Below are 11,122 nucleotides of genomic sequence, written 5' to 3' on the forward strand. Positions count from 1 at the left end.
TTCTTCCTATTAAAGAGGAGTTGTTTATTTTTCCCCATCAAATAAACCAGTGACTTATGATGCACTAAATAGGATATATAATTAATAGACTCAGGTGTCACCTTATTATAGAGTTGACTTTTTGAAAGCTGATTTTAAAAATAAACTGTTGATCTGTCATACCAAATGAGCTTAGACTTTTGAAAAATGTGTTGCTCTGTATCTATAGGTGTAAAATGTGTTGTGTATAAACTTCTCTAAATGCTGCAACAAGTCTCTCATACTACACTTTTAAATGTTACTTAATTTCATCATTATTATGGACAATATACAGGAAATGCAAGTTTCTCTTTTTCTTCTTTCCCCAATATCAAAAATCTCAGAAGCTAAATTATTGTTGAACTTTTTTCCTTTCTTCTGGATTTCATCCTCCTGCCTCTTCAGGGATCTTGCTCCATCAGTTATACTTCCTGTTTCCCAGGACTTCTATCTGTCCATTTTCCCATGTTCTGATCACTTCTATCTTAAAGGAAAACCACACTTTCTAATGATGCATCCTCCATTACCTACATTGTGTCTCCTCTTTTTCATAATGGAGCATCCCGAAAGCGTATTTTTTTAGTTGCAGTTTTTCCCCCTTATTTTGCATACAGAGCTCTGCCAACTATAAACTGGAATCACGCGACTCTCACTAGTGACATCCTCATAATGGAGTCTAAAGACCACTTTCAATCTGTCTTTGATTCTTGAAGCTTCGATACTGCTCTGTTTCCAGGTCCTATGAGTTCTTTTCTTTGTCCTCCTGGCTCAATAACTGTATTTTCATACCCTTTATTGACCTTCCTGGATGTGGTGATGTTTTTCATTCTTCCCTTGACATTTGGAACCTTGGTGCCTTTCCTGGTATTTGGCTTTACCTCCTCTTTAATGTTGGAGATCTTTCCTTCATGCAGGGTTCACTGACTTCGTCCCCCATCTGTGGACCCTGAAATTCTTCCCAAAGCTGGTTATTTCAAAGTAGCACTGAAATAGCCTGGATCAATTCACTTCATTTTGCTGCAGTATCTGACACTGTTTACTATACCCCCTTGAAGCCATCTTTGACCTTAGCTTTGCTGATACACATCTCTCCTGGTTCTCTTGAACTCTCTAGTGGTTCATTCTCTGCCTTTTCCATGTGCAGCTTCACATCTGTCTGCGGAATTTAGACTTTTCTTTTTAGCCCTCTTGCCTTCTGTCATTATACATTCTGCATGTTCACCTTGTATGGATAATCCCAGCGCTATGTCCCTAGCTCTAGAGGCTGGACCTTCCTCTTGAGCTCTGACTCTTTGTTTTTAATTGTTTGCTCTTCCACAGAGACATAAAATACAGCAGGTTGAAGTTCTCCACAAGCATTCCCCTTTTGTGTATGTTTGTATATCCACCTATTGTAATGTGTTATTTGAGTGGGATGGCCCCAGACTGAATTCAACAAACTTGTGATCATCTTTAATTTCCTTCTCTATTTCTTTATCTCTGTCTTCTCTCTCTCTCTCTCTCTCTCTCTCTCTCTCTCTCTCTGTTCTCCTTTTGCTGTCTCTGGGACTCTGGGTTAACTCATATCTCGTATGTGTGTCTTAAGATCAATTCAAGCATCATATCATTTTGAAAGCATTCTTCTCACCACCTTGACTGACTAAGGTGCCTGTCCTCTACACTTCTTATTGCCTTCATGCATGGAAATACAGCAAATTGTCAAATATCTTGAAGCTGGGGAAATGTGTCTTTATCATGTCTGTATTCTCAATTATAAGAATATAAGCAGGTAAAAGCTAGACCAGAGGCACTGACTTGGGATTCATCTACACAAAATGGATATGGATATGGATGAAATTGCCTAAGCAGAATATATAAGGACTGATGAATTGAAAATATCAGGATTGTGCATGAGCAGGAAAATATGTTTAGTTTTCAAAATAAATGATTGAATTTTGTACATAGTACCTATGAGCCCAGGATTTAAGATGCTTGATGCTAACAAATTAATAAACAGCCAAAACCAAATAAAACAGAAACATGAAAATAAATGCTCAACAAGTAACATAAGTCAAAAAGAATAAGTACAACCTAAAGGCTTTCCGAGATTTCTGCTCTGTTTTCACTCTCACAAAATAAGAAGCAATATTTGGGGGAAATATTTAGATACAAGAAGAGGAGAGTTAGATAAGATATTGGAGAGGGGGAATAATGACAGGAATATGATGTTGATTATGAAAATTGGAATAGGATAATCAGATACTGAATAACTGTGCTGAGGTAAAGGTGCCCAAGGCATGTGGGACCAGAATTAAGACAAGAGTAATCAAATTTCCAAATAATACAGGAAATATGATATTGCTTGTGGCATGTTTCCCTTTCATTTTTATGTGTAGACCATGAATGTTATGAAGTTGTATTAGTTTTCCATTGCTGCTCTAACAAATAACCACAAGCTTAGTGGCTTATAACAACACAAATTTATAATTTTACATTGCTAGAGGTCAGAAGTCCCTAGATGGAGATATTCACAGGACAGAGTGGCACTACTGACACTAGGATAGAATCTCCTTTCTTGCCTTTTCCAGCTTCTAGAAGCCTCATACAGTCTTTGACTCATGTGTGTCAGCATAGTAACAATACAAGATAATTACACCATCTCAATATCTTACATGTGCAAAGTCCTATTACCCATGCAACATAGTTAGGAGGGCTGAGGATAATGTGTTTGTCTTTGGGGAGGACATTATTCTGGCCAACTCAGATAGTCAAAAGGCAATAAAAGTTAGCTAAATGCCTGAATTTCATTCATTCATTAACATTTGAGAGTCTATTTTTCATTAAAATAATCCCTTACATTAAGAGCTTCATGTTTTTTAAGGCATTTTCACATTCATAATCATACCTGAGCCTTCATAACTCTGTGAAAGATAGGGGAGCTATTATATGCATTTTATAGATAAGTGTATGCATGTGTTCATAAGAGTTTAGTGGGTTGCCCAAAGACACACAGCTAGTGAATACCACTTGCTTTTTTTCTAACTATAAACCTAGTGTTCTTTCCATTACTCTGTAAGTTTTCCTTGTGAATAAAAAAATAAATACAGAAAAATTCCTGGATTCACCAGACATTTATATTTGACACACAAAAAATAAATAAATAAAAGGTAATTTAGATGTTGATCCATCGTTCCCTTTTTCCTAAGTATATTCCTCATTTGAATGAAACTGCATATGTTGAACGCATTTCTGCTCCTTCCAAATTTTGGATTTAGGACTGAAGCACAGAGTGACCTAGGAGGCACAGGAAATAGCCACTGGTGTAGACTTGGTACTCTGCTTGTCTTTCTCCTATAGGTCTAAAAATGCACAAAAAGGGGTAGCAAACACAAATGCCCATGAAATCAAGCAGGACTTCTATATATGATCAGGATTGATTTCAGAATGGAAGCTCAGTCATAAGTAGTAACTGACACTCACCTTCCATGACAAGGGAAGAAAGGGAGCCTGTAGCAGACTGGAGTGTGCCTCATTTATCAGAAGGGGCAACTTCTTCTCAGTATAAGACTACTATTGTTTTGGAGAATGTGGACACAGTATTGACAGAGAGTCCTCTTTAAAAAAACAGATAAGCCAGAAATTTGAATTTTTATATTAAATCTCCCAAATATTGGGGTTAGCATTTTAAATTGTTTTAAAACACTGAATGACCAGAGAAAACATGTATGAAAACCAGAGAAGGTCCACAGTGGGTTTCTAGCTTGACTTCTAGCCTGAGGATGTTGATAGTACTAGACTTATCTGCTCAAAAAGTGTTTGGAAATGAAAGAATGAGAAGGTGCTTAGTGCTCATCAGGAGACACAGAAAATGGAATATTGTACAGATTGCCTTTTGCACTTTTGAAAAACTGGTATCTGCTCCTTCATATCTCCTTTTCTAAATTTTATTGATGGAAACGCCAATGGTAGTATTCATAATGATTTCAAAACAAAACAAATACAAGAAAAAGGATGCAGGTGCAGCAATAAGGCAATAGTTTTTCTTGATAGTTTTCTAAAAAAGCACTCATAAAAAATGGCAGAATTACCTAAAAAGGTTTTGGTCTTAACGATGTGCTGAACAATTCTGAAACTTCCAATCCTTCACTAGAGTAGCTGTGTATTCTAATGTTCCAACCCAAACATCCGCATCATTTTTAAGAGATAAGAGCAACATAAAAGAGAAATCAAATGAATTCTATACACTAAGCTAAGAGGACATTTAGAATTGAGTGAGGATCCTCCCTGCCAGAACTGCTGGGCAGTCCGGGCGGATCAGAGCAGGGAGGCACCCAGCAGCTCAGGTGCCAGGGAAAACGTGGATGACCTTGGCAACAGCCGTTTGCTGCTATGCAGCAAAAGCAAGCTAGAAGCCTCGTAAGAATTTAGTTGGTAGATAAGCGACAATGGCTTCAGGTGGCAAGAGCTGGCAACTTGTAGGAAGAGGACCATTTCCTGGTTTGTAATTTTTGAAGCTGTAGACAGAAAATGAGCGAGGTGTGCAGTATTTCCAGCTGTGGAAGCTAACTTTGAGTGTGTTGGTCTTGGTGAGCAAGATGTTCAAGGTGCCATACTTCAGTAACAGTGGGGTTGGGAGAAGTCTCCACAACCCAGAATTTTGAGTAGTAGATGTTGTATAAATCAAGAAATGCCTCACACAAGATTTAGAATTGTATAATGGTGCCCATCCCCCCCATTTTGATATAATTAAAATAACTTTCTTTAAAAAGTCAATGCAATTTCATAATCAAGAGATAATATTTGCTATTTCCAGGTGTAGAGTTCTATAACTTTCATCTCAGGATTCATCATCCCCCCAAATGATTTCTTTTTAGTTTCATATACTAAGGTTTGCTCTTTCTGCTATAAAGTTCTATGAGTTTTTATAGAGAACAAACCGATGGTTGCCAGAGGGGAGATGGGTGGGAGGATGGGTTAAATAGGTGATGAGGATAGAAGTGCACTTGCTGTGATGAGCACCAGGTGTTGTATGGAAGTGTTGAATCACTCTATTGTACACCTGAAACTAATATTATATTGCATGTTAGCTAACTGGAATTTAATAAAAACTTTAAAAAAGTTTTATGAGTTTAAAAGCATTTTGCCACACAGCCACCATGTACTGTTAAAAAAATAGTTTTACCAACCTAAAAGGTTCCCTGTACTTCATCTATTCTGCACCCCTCACCTTGAACCTCCAGCAACCCCTTACGTATCTGCTTAATATCTCTATCATTTGTTCTTTTCTCAAATATCATACAAATGGAATAACACAGTATGTAACCTTGGCAGACTGACTTCTTTCACTTGGCAGTATGTATTTAAGATTCATCCATGTCTTTGTTTATCTTGATAGCTCAAATATTTTTACTTTTCCTCACTGAATAATATTCCATTATATGGATTACTACAGTCTGCTTATTCACTTACCTATTGAAGGCCCTCTTGGTTGCTTTCAATTTTCGTGATCATAAATAAAGTTACTACCAACATTTGTATGTGGGCATACACATTTTGTGTGAGCATGACTTTTCAAATCAGTTGGGTAGATTCCTAGGAGCCTGTTGGTGTGGTTTACCATACCACCTAACAAAGCATAGCAATGTTTACCCTTGTAAGAAACTTGCCAAACTGTCTTCCAAAGTGGTTGAATCATTCCATGTTCCCACCAGGCATGAATGAGAACCATGTTCTTACCAGCTATTTTTGGATTTTAGCCATTGTAATATACGGGCTTTCACAAAGCCTACAGTAAAGTGTTCTTCATTGCTATGGACTAGCGTCTTTGCAGTATCTCCCATTATTCTCATTTCTAAGAAGGTAGTTTTTAAGTGTGCCATTGTTCACTGGATTTGAGGGCGGTAGATAACTAGTTAATGAGAACATGCAGCACACATATATCTTGGTTTTGAGGCAGATGCACTATCTGGTTGGGAATTAGTTTATCTTCCCGACCATAGTGAGGGTTGAGTAAAACTAAAGAAGGGAAACCTGTGGGAGAAACTGATGAGCTGTATACTAAAAGCATTTCTTTTTCCTCTGGGTGCCCAGTTGGATTGCCATTCCCAGACTCTCTTGCAATTGGTGTTGCAATGTCATTGAGTTTTGGCCAATAAAATGTTAATGGGAATGACACATGATACACCTGAATAGTCCTTCTTGTCTCATATTCCATCTTTCATCTGTATGTTGATTCCCAGAATCATACATAGCTTTTGAAAATTCTGTGTTAAAGATGAAAGACACTGAATGACTTTCTGGAGCAAATCCCTTTGTTTCTCTGCTTCCCTATACCAACAGGACAAGAATGAGTGAGAAATAAATTTCTGTTATAGTAAGCCATTGATATATTGGAATTTATCTGTTGCAGTGTAGCTACCCTAACAAATACCTTACTGAAGACTTCCCAGAGGAAAAAAAAGAAAGAAATTGAAATGGTTCCTGAAATTCACTTGCAATGAGGTAACATATCTGCTTTAGTAGGAAAATATGAGCAAAAACTGTAGGACTAGGTCAGTCTTTGAAAGAATGGATGGAAGTTGAGGCAAGTCAACCACCTCAATTTTGTGATAATTTTATGATAATGCTGCTTTGTTGGGGATTTAATTAATAATAATGATAATTATCTATATAACTAACAAATATTGAGCCATTATTTTCCAGATACTAAACTAAACACTTAGAATCTATTATCCCATTTAAATTTCAAAGTCCCTCTAAAAACTAGATATTACTATTATCTCTATTTTACACAAGTGAGGAAACTAAGGCACAGAGATATAAGTAACTTGCCTAGGTCACACATCTCATAAGAGTAGACCTGGAATTTCAACTCACTGTTAAAAAATAGTTGTTGTGTCCCTAAAATCTCCATTCTTAATTACTTCATTCTATTTCCTAGAAAGTAAAACACTTTAGACTTCCCTGCCATTACCCATTTGACACAAATTAAAACATGTGTGGAATGGTTGAGGTTTTGTGGTTGAGTTTTCCAAAATGATCCAAACCATCCTTTTGTTAAACACACCTTCCATTGATCACCCAAACTAGTACACGTCTCGTAGTACTACTATTACTTAATGTCCAGAAAACCCCATAAAATCTCTTACTTGTGTTTATGTCTTTATATACTAGCCACTCCTTTCCAGTGAATATAGACATACAGATTAATGACTTTGTGGCTAATTTTCATTAGTTTCTCATTAAAAGTCAAACAAAAAAAGATACATGCACATATTTTGGTCTTTCTTTTCTTCTTTTAGCTGATCTAAAACTGTGCTTCATGCAATTATCCTATTACTCTTGAGAAAATCATGATGTGCTTCCCCCAGAAGTTAAAGCCCAACAAAGAGGATCTACGGTCTAGTGCCAATACCAGCTGTTGGAAATTATCTTCCAGCTCAAATTCGATCTGTTGCTTTTAGATTACAGGGTCTCCTGTTTAATTCTCAGAAATAACATTTTTTTTCAAAGACTAAAAAGACACTAATTCGTTACATTACAGTACTTGATTTAATGTTCTGTTAAGGGATTTCCAAGTTGTTACAACTGCTTGAAACTTTATGTAACATCTAATAGGTTGTCCTATTACAACATCTTGGTATACTTGACCAGAGGATGTAACCCTGTGGTGCTTAGAGAGGATTAAGATTGCATGTGGTTTAGCACTGGATTTATTCAAGGAGATTTACACTACAGACTTAAAAATCACAGGTCAGTGGCTTTATGAGACTTGCCCACCCAGAAGGCAGTGGGGGAGATAGTTAAATACAAGCAAAATAAAATATGTTGTCATCTATCTTTCTTATATATATTAACATTAATTCTAATTTAACATTTCTAGAGTACCTAAAGGCTGATAGAGATGTTACAAATATATCATGTTGGTAATCTGACTTATCTTACCCTGTACAGCCATGTTTTGCAATGTCCTTGTTATAAATATTTATAATTAATGTCTCAATTAGAAAGTCCTTGATAATAATGAGAATTGCTTCTCTAAGAATGAAGTCCTCAAGTCAAGTACTGTATACGTCTAACTGGTGAGTATAATGAAGGGAAAAATGAATATAGGGCATACACATAAAATCTCAAAGTACTGAAGGATACAAAAATAGAAGCCACTATTATTATAAGTTTTTTAAATTAAATGGATTTTTTATTCATAGACACTCACATAAACTGTTAACAATTCATATTTTGGGGGTGAGGCAAATTGTCTATAGAAGAATAGAGCTATAAGTATTTTAGAAAGGACTGCGACATAAGAATCTAGACTATAAGATTTCTAATATTCTAGTTTATGTAAGCTAATTTTAAGAAAATTTTGAAACGTGAAACCGGAGTTCTACTTATGATTAAATTAATGCTAATAAGGAAATTCGGGTTTTCAATCATTAAAATTTACTTCCACTTTCTCTCTCTAATCGCATGTAGTAGTCCTTTCTGCTAGAAGCTAAAGGCAATGGGTAGGACTGAGTCCACATGCAAAGGAACTTACATGCTGTGGCGTTAAGCTCATAAACACATGCTCTCAACCCCTTGATTCATATTAAAGCTTCAAAAATTCTTGACATAGCAAGGGCAAAAAGTATTTTCTTGGGTATTTTTATTTAAGGCTTTTGACACTGAAATGGGCAAGTCTATTATATTTTTCCCTGTGAATGTAAAAGTGTTCCATTGTGCTCACTGGTCTCCGTGTAATCAACATGCAATAAAACAGAAGTAGCAATGGCTTGCATGCTTCACTTACCAACTAAACAACACAGCCCACCTGCCCCAGAATCGCCAGGTAAGCCAGTATACTAGCAGATTGCAAAGAAAATATTGAAATATGCTTGTGACTTAGCGTTGTAGACAGACATTCAGAGCAGTGGATTTAAAGTATCAATCCTGTTATGAGATATTATCCCACTGTTAAACACACACCAAAGGTTACTGAATATAAAGTATGCATGCAGCCAACTTCCGGAGTCATGAAACATCGAGAGGAAAAAAAAAAGGATAGCTAAAGGAAAAACACTTTCAGTTTATCTTGCACTATAGGTACAAAGACTAAGGCAGGCTTTCAGAACAAAGAATCATTTTTAAGAAAGAAAAAAAAAGCTTTACAAACTTAATTTCTCGAAAGTAATTATCAAGCTGCATGGTAGCATAAAGTCCTATTGATCCAAATTTCTCTTTCTGTATGAACTTCACAGACTTGCATGACTTGGCATCAGTAAAAGCTAATGATGATTCATGCTATTAGCTTCAGCAGCCACAGTCCCTAGGAACTGGGCTTTGACCTTTTATTAACACTTTTCTCCCAGCCAGATAGGAACCTTCTCCAGACACACTTCCTAATCACCTTAAAACACCTGGAGAATTAGTTAAAAGCCTGACTGGGTGAGGGGTCTGGATGCTAAGGGAAAATGGAAATTCAGTGTAAGGAGAGGACACATTCTATTGTGTAATCTGACCAAAAGTCCTGGGAACCCTGGAAAATAAAATTACATGTTAAACTTAAAAATAGTCACAGTTACGAGAAGGATGTTAAACGTTACCAGTGGGTTTCAGCTGTTAGCAGCAACCCCCGCTTCTCCCCCCAAAATCCCCATGCAACATTTATACATTTTTTTTTCTTTTTTTAACGTTTATTTTTGAGACAGAGAGAGACAGAGCATGAACGGGGGAGGGTCAGAGACAGAGGGAGACACAGAATCTGAAACAGGCTCCAGACTCTGAGCTGTCAGCACAGAGCCCGACACGGGGCTCGAACACACGGAATGTGAGATCATGACCTGAGCTGAAGTCGGGCACTTAACCGACTGAGCCACCCAGGCACCCCCATTTTTTTTCTTGAGCAAACATTTATTCAGCTCCTAGCACTATGCTAGGCATCTAAATAGCATTTTGTTGTGGTAATGTAGAAGTAATTAATTTTTTAAAATTAATTTTTTTAGTGTCCTCTGCTTTAAGTGGATTCTGAAAGAAGCATTGATTAATGAAACCATGGAGAACTGCCACACAAATGACTTGAAAACTCTACTCCTCTCCTTATTTTTCCCAGCTCCTACTGCTCCTACCACACAGCACCCACGTACTTACACACACGCACATGTTTCCTTTCCATTTTTCTACTGCACAATGGACCAATATAATATACAGCTGCTCTTTAGTGATTAAGGTTAACAGGGAAAAAAGAAACTCTTTATTAAAAGAGGTTGGATTCTCTTATTCAAGCAAATAGCCTACTTCAAAATCATAATAATTGAAAAAGATGGAATCTATAGGGTATTTAAATAAATATCTTTTCTTCAATTTTGATAATGGCTTGATTTCTACAACATACATACTCATTAAAGGATTGCATATCTGCAGATGATTTTGTTTTAATAATAATAATAATAATAATAATAATAATAATAATTTAAGACTTTGTCCACTGCAGTTCTTTATGTAGCCTTCTGCATAAATCGACTCTACTTCTATTTCAAAATACTGAACTTAAAATAGCATAACTTTTTCCTAAAAAATAAAAATACACCCACTGGACTACTCTTTCTGTGTGGAACCAATGGTTTTCATCCTAATGCCCCAATCATAACTGTCCTTTCAAAAGAAACCAGGATCTCAATTAATCCATGATCTCTTGTCAATACTTATGGTTAAATTGATATAATTCAACTTTCAGTCTTTTAACAAACTTATCTTTCCTTGAATTCTACAATACAAATTACTTTTTATTGTCTTCCTAGATTTCAGATTAAATTTTGCCACCATCCCTCCCCCCTCCCCACCCCCCAAAATCCTTACTTTCTCTTAATTATTAATGGTCTCCTAGGCTTGTTGATCTGTCTACATTTTATCGTTGAATATCTTTTACATTCTCTCAGTTTCAGTGACACCCTCTATATTGACATCTCCCAAATCTCAGGAGAAAGGTATCATATGGTGGGAAAAGTGTTGGGTTAGGAATCTGAACATTTGTTTGGTTTGGAGTCTCTGTTCCCTATAAAATTTTGATGAATGACCTTAGTCTATTTATGTGTGTGTGCGTGAGAGAGAGAGAGAGAGAGAGAGAGAGAGAGAGAAAACTGGTCCT

Source organism: Felis catus, chromosome C1 (assembly GCF_018350175.1).
Source record: "Felis catus isolate Fca126 chromosome C1, F.catus_Fca126_mat1.0, whole genome shotgun sequence".
NCBI classification, from domain to species: domain Eukaryota; kingdom Metazoa; phylum Chordata; class Mammalia; order Carnivora; family Felidae; genus Felis; species Felis catus.